Here is a 10,752-nt window from a genome sequence, read left to right as displayed (position 1 = left end):
AGAGAGAGAGAGAGAGAGAGAGAGAGAGAGAGAGAGAGAGATGTGCTGTTTACCACATGGTGCACATTTTAGGTATGAATTCAAAATTGATCCCTTTAGCCAGTACAGATAAAAAAAGTCAAATTCAGATAGTGTTTGCTAAAATGTTTGGGATATATTTAAAAATAAAAAGGAAATGTTTAACTGTATTTTAATTCTTTTCAAGAGCCAGTAAAAAAAAAACCTGTACATCCAGCTGAAAAGAAAGAAGGTGAGTTGTATTCTTATTACACAGTACCTTATACTCTTCTACAGAGAACACAGGGTAGTGCATATATCTCCTAATAACTACTGTAAAATGAATGGGTATTTCATAATCCTCCAAAGCTGACATATGATTCTACTAGGACTGTTTTATAGATTATAAAATTTTATGGCACTTTGAAGAAAGGCTATGGTCAAAGTTGTCACAAATATTTACAGTAGTGATTTTAGATGCCTTAGTGTTTTGGTGGTCTAACTGAGATACTTTAAGGGGTTCTCAGCACTTTCTAAAAAAATATAGGTATCTTTAGGGTGCCTCAACAGGTACATCTAAAAGCTACAATCAATGCTGAAAATTGTAATTTACTTTATTAACTGCTTTACAATATTCTACCAAGGTTTTTACTATATTCCTTAAGGCATTGTAATAAGTACCTTAAAAAGAAAAACAGACTACTTGCCATAGGTTGTAGTTAGATAGCAAATAGCCTCCACAGCTGATCAAAGACAGTATGAGCGTATTAAGTCTCTTGTCACTCTGACAGACAACATACTGAAGTAATACTCCCTCTTCATGTCCAGGAGGTAGTTAATATTATATGGCTTACGTGAAATATGCTGAAAAAGAAATATGCTGCTGTTCTTTATATAAGGAACATGGAATGAAAGAGTTCTAAAGAAACCAAATTCCAAAGTTCTGAGCATAACTTTTTCTGGACAGATAGTCAAAGAGGACCTGCAAAGGAAAGGTGTATAAAGTGATGCCTCTATAATGTAACTTCCTATTTGCACCATAAATTACAACATGCTTCACATTTGGCTAATTTATGGTGCCAAAAATGACAAACTACTGCAAAATTGTTCCACATATAGTGTAGACCATTGTTGTGGTTGGTTTGTATGACACCTTAAATTGAACATGTGTCTTGTGTTGTATTCCAGATTGGAGCTGCCCCAATCTATGCTAACAATCAGCTGACAGCATCAGCATCAGCTGGGGAAGCTCTGGGTTGGGAATTAGACCCAGGAATGACTGGGGCCAGTCCTGACAATTAGCTGATTGTCAGCGCAGGACACAGACAACCTTATGTGTTGATACTGGGCTTTCCAGGGCCAATGTTGGTATTGACTTCAGGCAGGCCTTGGTCCCAAGGCTACCCCAGACTGATCCCTGGGATTGGGCTGGGGCAATTCTGAGTTTTGAACTGTGACCTGGGGCTGCCTGTGCATGATCCTGATGCTCAGCTTAGCATTTTGGGACAGGGCTGCCATATGCCTAATCTGTAGGATCAGGCTGGGAGTAGCCCTGCAGTGGCACAGTTAGCGTAGGAAGAATTTTATTCCTCATTCAAAGCATCACTCATTCTGCCATGGATGTCTGGCATAGCAGGATATGCAGTGTGTGAGATGGAACATAACATTTCTTAGATCCCAATAGCACCATTATTTTAATGTCTGCCAGGAGTCTATGTGTATGTGTGTGCATGTGCACCTTCTTGTGCCTAACCAGAAAACTGAAGGTTCATCAGCCAGAGAAGCCTAGTAAACAAAATGATTAAGAAAAAAAGGCAGTTATGATTGTAAGGGACAAATATAATGGAAATATCTTTTCCCCCCACAATAAAATACTCTAAATCCTGGGTCCATGAAAGACAAAGTAAAAACTCCTATTAACTTCAGTGACACCAACTCTAACTTATGGCTCGTGTTTCTCCTCCACAGCTTTCCTTTCTGACCTCATTCATTCTGTCATTTGTGGTTTTAGAGGAGAATTATATTTGCTTAAAAGCAGCAAAAGGTCATTACATTTTCTGTAGCTGAGATTTTTAACAAATGGGTCCTTCAAATGAGAGACTAAAATCAATATTTGGATACCTAAATCGGCAGTGTAACTAGAGGTGTAGACCAGAGCATCAGCCCTGAATGCCAACTTAGAGGGAGCACAAGATTTTTGCCTTGCAGCTCTCCCAGCTGCTTCTGTCAGTGGCCTGGCCACCACCACTGCCCCACTCATGGGTGGGTTCAGGATTTTGTAAAGTGGGATATGGAAGCACTAAACAGAGCTGCAGGTGTAACTTCATCTCAGCTCCCAGTTCCCCTCCCCGCTACCAGGGTGAGCAGACCATATGGCGGAAGCAGCATCTGGGAACTTTTTTAAATCTTCCAATCGGGCAAGAAGCCTAACCCCCAGCACCACTATTTCCTGCCCCCTCACCCCCTGCTTAGCAGCACATTCCCTCTCCTCCCATTCTCCATCTTCCCTCCCCATTGCTGCTGCTGTCTGCAGCTGACTCTGGGCTGGGGGGGAGCTGTAGAGCCACTCTGCCCTGCTCCAGCTAGGGTGTGTGGGGAACCAGGCTCAGCAAGAGACAGTGGTAGCATCAGGCAGCTCCCCGCTTCCTGAGCTTACTCCCAGACTGGCAGGAAATATCTGGGGGCATGGGTCAGGGAGGAGGAACTCACCTGCTGTCACTGCTGCTGCTGTGCCTGGTTCCCTGTGTAGTCCAGCTGGAGCAGGGCAGGAGTAGGTAGTCTGAAACTCCCTCAGACTGAGGGAAGGTGAGGGGATGGGAGGAAACATGCTGCTGAGCATAGAGAGGAAAGGAGGGGATGAATTCTTACCTGCGTCAGGGACTTAAATGTTGCTCCTGTGGCGTGGTCTGAAAGGGGACTGGAAGCACATCACTGCACCGTGGCCTCAGTCATCACCAGTGCTCAAGGTGCAAAAATGGCTTGCAGTGCTTCTGAACTAAGTGCTAAGCACTTTCATCTCCTTCTGTGGGTTCTGCTCTGTATTTTGCACTTTTGAAGACTACAACATTTATTTAGCACTTGGATTCTGAACTAGACCTCAGGGGCCCAGGTGCTAGAGTAAAATTTTCAAAAGCCTGTAAGTGACATGGAAATTTCACCTCCTGCTTTGAAAAGTGTTGCCTTCAGAGTAAAAAGGTGTGTATTACCACTTGTTGTATAAAATCAGTTGTCTGTCATTTTGCTGTAGAAAAAATAAGAAGAACAAATGGTAACAATTTCATAATAAAAAACACTTCAGATATTTGCTTAGATATTACTGTTCACTGTATGTTTAAGCTGAAAAAACACATTGATGCCTTAACATAACTTGCTGTTCCAAAACATATTAAGGAATGTTGTCCTGATAAGTGGTTACATCCATGGTGGCAGACAGACAGAAGGAAGAAGAAAGAAAGGAAGAAAGAAAGAGGCCTAGTGAGCAAGCGAGCTTGATGGCTTTATTTAGATCACGTCTGTTATTGTAAATGATACTGCCAGTTTATTTATTTTTTTATAACCTCCAGCAGTAGCAGATTATTGTGATAAATGATTCATATCGTTGCAATATACACCTTTTAAAATTTCCATATCTAGCAACTAATAGGCACTTTGTGAAGGCTTCAATAGGCCCCTTAGCCAGATAACGTGGCTAAAAGCTGTTTCATGATTAATGTCATCTAAATGTGGTAATTATCTTACTTTGAAGTAATGCCTGCAAAACATGCTTTCACAGAGGGTTAGTAGAAGTAGAGGATTAACCCAGAAACACTTTAGTTCAGCTCAGTATATCACCCAAATATAAATGTTATTTTCCCCTGAATTTTTCAGGCTTTTCTATTAGTGCTTGGCAGTCATTTACGTTACCTTATCTCATATCACATTTTCTGTGACAGCTTAAACAGCAACTTAAACTGAAGCAACTCAATATTGTTATCAGTAATGGTCTAGTCTTAGTTTTGCAGCTGGAAGTCAATCTTATTTTAGTGGATTTTTTGCTGGCCTAGTCTTTCTACTAGAAATTAAGGAAGTTAGTTAAGGAAGCAATTAATACAGATTATATATATTTTTAAAGACCTTAAATATTAGAACCCTCCCTTTTATTTTCTGCACTCCAGTCCCATTAATTAAAACATGCCACCATCATTCTAATAATTCCTTTTCTTGTTTTGGGATGAAGATTATCACAGTCAACATGTACAGACACCACTAGCAGAGTATACTGTGCCCATTAACAGTAATCCAAAGAATGTAGCTGCATCAGATGGGTCGCATCCAGATGTGCATAGATGTTTGGGTTCCTGGGGATAACTTGTGGCAGTGTACCTTGTGTCACTGCTAGTTATCCACAGGAAATGCCTGTGCCAGGGGTGCTCTGGCATGCAACAAGTTACCCTGGGTGGGGTAGGGGAGGCTGGGGGCTGGCCCCAGCAGCCTTGCCTGGGATCCTGGGGGCCTCCTGAGGCTGCAGCAGCAGCAATCCTGCCAAGCGGAGCCTGGCTGGCAGAACAGTGCTGGTCTGGCTATCCAGGCTCTGGCTTTGGGAGGTGCACACTGCCACCATGTGCACTGCTCTGCTTTCTTTTTCTATGGGTTTTTTCCATGGGTTCTCTGTGCTGCTCCCTTGCAGTGTGGAAAACAACTGAATGTGTGGTATATGGTGTGTCTGCAGCACCACGTATTGCATGGCCCCACTCATCTGAACACAGCCATAAGTGCCTGTTAAAACCCCTCTGGCAGATAGTAAAAATTATTTTCATTGACATGCCGCCAGTTCCAGAATACCTTTGTTCAGCCTCCTTCTATTCTGTAAAGCTCAGTACATAGCACTCTCCCCTAACTCACTCATCAGAAATAGCATCTTGTCTATATGCAGAATTGCACCACTTTAACTGAAAGTATGATAATCTTCTGCAACAGCTTATTTCAGTGGACTATTTCAGGACTATTTCAGTGTAAACCAAGCATAGTTTTAACTATGTTAAACAGACTACAACACCCCCCCCTCCCGCAAAGAAGCTGTTTTCAGCCATTTAGACTTCTGTACCTCAAATTAAACTAATGTAAACTTCCAGTCTAAGTACACAGTCAAAAAACCTGAGGCTGAGTCGATTCAATCTTCACAGTTTAGTCTAAGCTTCATAGATTGAAGTAATAAGCAAGTGAACAGACATTCACTTTTGATTCTGGAAGTGCAACCACATGCCAGCAGTGGCTCAGGCCAGAAGCTGGGGAGTGCTAGAGCAGGCCTCCCTGCTCAGCTGGAGCAGAGAACTAGGATGGGCCAAGGCTAGCCCACCCACTTGGGGGGGAGGAGAGGGCAGGAGTTGCAGAGGAGGTGCAAATCATCCTGGCATGCTGGAGAACTGAGTTAACTTACATCTGAAAGGGCTCTTGGACAGCAGTTCAATAAACCAATTAAACCCAAATCAGTTAAGTCTGATACTACATCTATGCAGGTTTATCTTAAACCCATTTCAGCTATTTTGAAGGCAGTTTATGTGCACTGAACTTTTGTTGTTTTACAGATTTGAACTGGTTTTTAATCATCGGTTTATGTGCAATTTCTGTCCCTAGCCCCAGTGAACTAAGTAACTTGTCTCAATGAACATCCAAAACATACAGTGTTCTCTCCTCGAAGCAGTGACTTTTGTTATTAATGTCTGTCTAAATTTATTTGTACATGCTAATTAATACATTCATTTATTTTTTACATTGCAGAAAAAAAAGACGCTCTTATGGTCAAAGAACCTAGAAGTAAGCATCTGTTGACTACTTTGCATTGATTTTTTATTTTTAATTTATTTTGCATAAGAAGCAGTTTTAAACAATGTGTATCAATACCCCCAAATAACAGTTATTTAAATTGTTGGAGTGAAAAAGAAAGTTGTTTCACCATTTATAATTGAAAAATGACATGTTTAGACTTTAGCTGCCTCCCTCTATCTAAATCTTTTCGCATGCTATTTCTAATTCCACACTCCACTTTTGTGACTGACAGTTTCGCCTTCCCCATTTCTTTATTGCATGTCTTCAAAAGCAGAGGGTTTCACAGAGACAGAAATGTCAAATGTCTTCTCAGTTGCATGTGTTCTCAGTGGTTGTGATCTTGGTGATGTAACTGGCAAGGCTTATGTGCTGGCAGGTTTCTAAAGCAATGCCCACAGACTCTCACAGTGTCATGTAAACAAAGCCTAATCACAAACATGTAGATTGTGACCCTGACTTGCTTGTGTACCAGAAAAACTGAGTTCTGATTTAGTAAACATTTCAGCAGTTGGCTCTTATACCAATCTCTTAAAATACTGTTTTAAAAGTCAACAGAGTAGCTAGCCCTAGTACCTCTGTTTCTATAGACTTTTAATTAGTAATGCTTCACCGTAATTAATATACCTAATACACATTATTTTTGTGACCAAGCTTCAATTAATCAAATTACTTTGTGTATTGATGTCTGTGGAAATTGGTTTATCTTACCCATGCTAACTTGATGGGCCATTTGGCTTCAGTCCATCTTTGACTATGACCTGGGTATCTGAGGATACTGATCACTCTCACTGATCCAGAGCTAATTTTCTCTAGGTTGTGTAGAGGGGGTTTCACTCATCTCTGGACTACTGTCTACCACCTCCTCCTGAGAACTTTGGAGCTCAGAGTATATGCTTCCATTATGTTCCCAGTTTCTCTTGGGTAAAAACTTAACAAAAGATACCACAGGTCATCAGTCTAGTTCTACACGGTGTGAGGTATGTGGGTAACATTATTAATAGAAGTTGCCCAGTTGAGTCAAAGGGATGATACAGGACTCTTTGCAAGTTGGCTGCCTCTAACTGAAGAATTGCCTTAGACAATAGTTCCAGAGGTAGTTACTTGTTGGCAACAGTGCCTAAGAATAATTTGGGGGATATTTTCAGCCAAAACATTTTAAATGATAACTGCAAGCATTATTCATGAATGGATATCAGTTTCAACAATTTTTTAATGTTAAAAACGACTCCTGAAATGTTTAAACATTTTGTTTTGACGTATCTGGATCAAAACTTTCCATATTTTCTATTGCATAGTTTTGAAATGTTAATGTTATTTTTTAAATTTAAAAATGCTCAAAAGTAAAACAATTAATTTCAGGTTAAATAAAACATTGTGTTTTACCCCAGAGTTCCACACAGTCCCTGAGATCTGTGGGCTTGTGGGTTGGACCATCTGTTTCTTCTGGAGGAATGGAGACTTAGGAGGGAATTGCAAAGGGACCTATTCTACAAGGTCTCCTCCTACAGATCATTCTGCAGGAGTGGAAAGTGCCTCGAGTAATTACAGTGGTTTAGTAATAATTAAGACCTGAACTAGTGAAGATATAATTATCTACTGCATGCTTTTAAATGGATGGAAACAGAACAATCCCATACTTGTTAAACTATATTTTTTCATTACATTTTGCATGACAATCTGATGCATCTTTCATGAACTTGTCAGTATACTAGAGGGGAAGAATTCAAAATTGCTTTTCTAATTTAACCATATTTTTTTTTCCTTTTTAATATCATTGTAACAGATATGATGGATTAACTAACTTTTTGGCATTCCATAATTCAGATTGTGATTAAAATGATTAATGATTTCTTCTCACAATATGAGAATGTGAAATTTATGGTAGAGAATGTTTTTGCTGATAAGAAAAGCAAACTCCATTACACAAACCAGTGACGTTTGGCTTCAAACTGTTTCAAATTATACCTTGGTTTAGGCACAATTGGTCCTATAAGGTCCTGAAGATGTAAAGGCTTAACTAAAATGCTAATGAAAAATGAACAAGTCCAATGGATTCAATCAGATTGTTCTGTGAAGGGTTAAGAGCAGGTTCCCTAAGTTCCTTTTGGGGTTAGACACCATTTTGGGGTTTTTTTTAATTATTCTATTTTTTTCTATGGAAGCTTCCTTTACTCCAGCACAGCAAGAATTTTATATCTGTGTTATGAAAGATCAATGGAACTGCAGTTTCATGAATTAGTTGGCTGTGTTTCTCTATATATGGGATCAGTAGCAACTATGAAGTGACTATGATCTTTCTTCAAACTGGTGAAAGGAATGCCTCCAGACCCTAGCAGATTTCTACTCCATATTGACTAGCTTTACTGGCAAATGAGGATTCAGTACTTGTAAAAATTCAATTTTGGGGGGAAAAGGCCAATACCTAAATACAGCAATTAATGGGTTAGTCTAAATAACCCTTTTTGCCCCTTATTTTTCCATGCTTTGGATTAGTAGAATGTGACTTGAGCACTTCTCTTGTTCAGATAATTTTTTTCTTTCTTCACTAAGAAATAAAATCTGTTTTTTCCTAAAAAGATTTGAAAAAGATAATCTTTTTTTCTTTCTTTCTAATTAATAAGCATGCTCCAATTGCAGCTGGATGCAATGATCTTGCGAGGTCCCTTCCAGCCCTGATGTCTATGAAGTCTATGAAAATATGCCAAGGGCTATGTTTTTCATTTGGTGCTTTCCCTTGTATTTCTGTATTTCATGATATAACACTTTATAGTAATTGGTTTAATTTTATTTTTCTTTTTAAGAGCCAGCAAAAGCTCCTGCGGCTAAACCTGTCACTGTAAAAGTAACAGCACCAGGTAAAGAATTAAGAATAACCTTCTGCTATGTGCCTTAGATTTCATGTATATATGCCTGTTTATTGCATCACAGCACCATCTACTGGATTGTACAAAAAAGCAACTATTTTAGTGTCTCTCAGCTGAAGGGTGTAACTGTACTTTGTTGCTGAGGTACCTTAAATGTGAACTCCCTGAAGAAAACCCCGGCCTTTTGCACATATCCCCATGACTTCTGTATCTAGTGGCCTCTGAGGCTTGCTTTAGGGATGCTATTCAACTGGTTGCATTGTCTTGAGCTTCACACTCTTTTGGAACCTTGCAAACCAACAGAGTATGTTTTCTTCAGTGTATCTTTTGTTTAGTGTTAAGATGTGGAGTTAAGGCTAAGAAATGGATCTGAATCAAAATACAGGCTTTAAAAATTTGGAGCCCAGGCATATTTGAATGTAAGTCTTTAGAGCAGTTTCTCATAATATGAAAGCTAATTGCAAAGGCCAGTATTTTCAATAATAGGTACTACATTTGTAGATTTAAGTCCATATACAAGAATCTAAGTGGTCTGACTTTGAAAAATATTGAACTCGCTGCAATTTCCATGTTAGTTTCCAAAAAAGTCAACAGGGAGCCTTGGATGCTTGGTATTTTTGAAAACCAAGCATTTATTTAGGTACTCAACCCTGAACTTAGGAATGCAAAGTTAGACATATGTTCTTAAAAATATTGGCCAAACTTCAAATCTGAATCTAGTCCAAATTTTAAAAACCAGTCCAAACTGATCTGCTTGCTTTTTAAATTCATCTCTAACCCCAACACTTGGATTTTCAAGTTTTCCATGACTAAAACTTAATAAAATTATCACCAAATATGAAGAAATATTGTGGGGGAGGGGGTTGGAGGGAAAGAAGGGTAGTTGAAAAATCACCACAACACAATTAAAGCTTTCAAGTGACAGAACACCATGGCCAGAAAAGATAGCTTATCTAGTTGCAAAGGAGCTAGCTCACATACCAAAAGTAATCCAGTCCAGCCGTGGCAGCATAGAGCTTACTGAAGGCTAAGGTGTACTGCTTCTCTTCAGCTTGCACTGTAGATACCCTTACATTTTTATCTATTTCACTTTAAACATTGTGACCCAACTTGTTCTCATTTTTCACGTACCTTCTGGCAAATGAGTTTACTGGTAGGAATAAATTAATATGCATTAAGGCTGGATTGTATCCCACTGGTTACACACAAAAAGGAACTCAAGTCACTGAGTACAGTTCTGTCTCCCCCTGCTTGAGTCCCTGAATATCTATGAATGCCATTTTTCTTTTAAGACTGAGAAACAAAAAAAAACAGCCATGAGGAGGAGGTGTACCTATCCACCTTTGGTATTAACAGGTTTGAGTGGAACAGAATTATCCTTAGGCTCCTAAGTCCACATAGATACCTAACTGATGGAATGGATTCTAGTCTTAATTGCATTCATTTCACAAACATTCAAGGAAACGCATTCACTAGAATGAGTAGGTAAAGTAAATGCTTGATGGGGACAAAAAAATAACGGGGATTAAAAAAATAACTTTTCAGTTCAGTACCATTCCTAGGACTCTGTTATTTTGTTTTCTTTTTGTGTTGCAGGCTAATTGTATTTGTTTCTCAAACGTTATGCCTCTTCCCCAAAACAAAATGATTCTCTGAATTTTAATTTTTGATTACCCCAAATGTAAGTCACCACAAAAATATTAAACATATTTGCACAACACTTGTACACAGATTGCTGCATATTACCACAGTACATTAAATTCATTATTCATACTTCATCCTCCTCCTACATCTCTTACTATATTGTAGTCTCCACACCAGGAATCCCTAACACTTAAGATTTATACCTATGAACAGACTAAAGAGGCTGAGAACACATTTGGTCATCCTCTAGGCTAGGGAAATCAGTGGCAGGTCCTGTCAGACCAACCTGGTGGCCTTTTACAATTAGATCACCAAATCATTAGATGCAGGGGTAGCAGTGGACATAGTCTTCCTGGACTTCCAGAAGGCTTTCAACACTGTCTCTCACCCCATTCTCATTAAGAAACTGGGGGGCTGTGGTGTAGACATCCACACAGTCAAA

The sequence above is a fragment of the Crocodylus porosus genome, unplaced genomic scaffold (assembly GCF_001723895.1).
Source record: "Crocodylus porosus isolate Cpor-Errol unplaced genomic scaffold, CroPor_comp1, whole genome shotgun sequence".
Taxonomy (NCBI): domain Eukaryota; kingdom Metazoa; phylum Chordata; order Crocodylia; family Crocodylidae; genus Crocodylus; species Crocodylus porosus.
The sequence above is the reverse complement of the archived record's forward strand: the minus strand, read 5'-3'. Positions refer to the sequence as shown.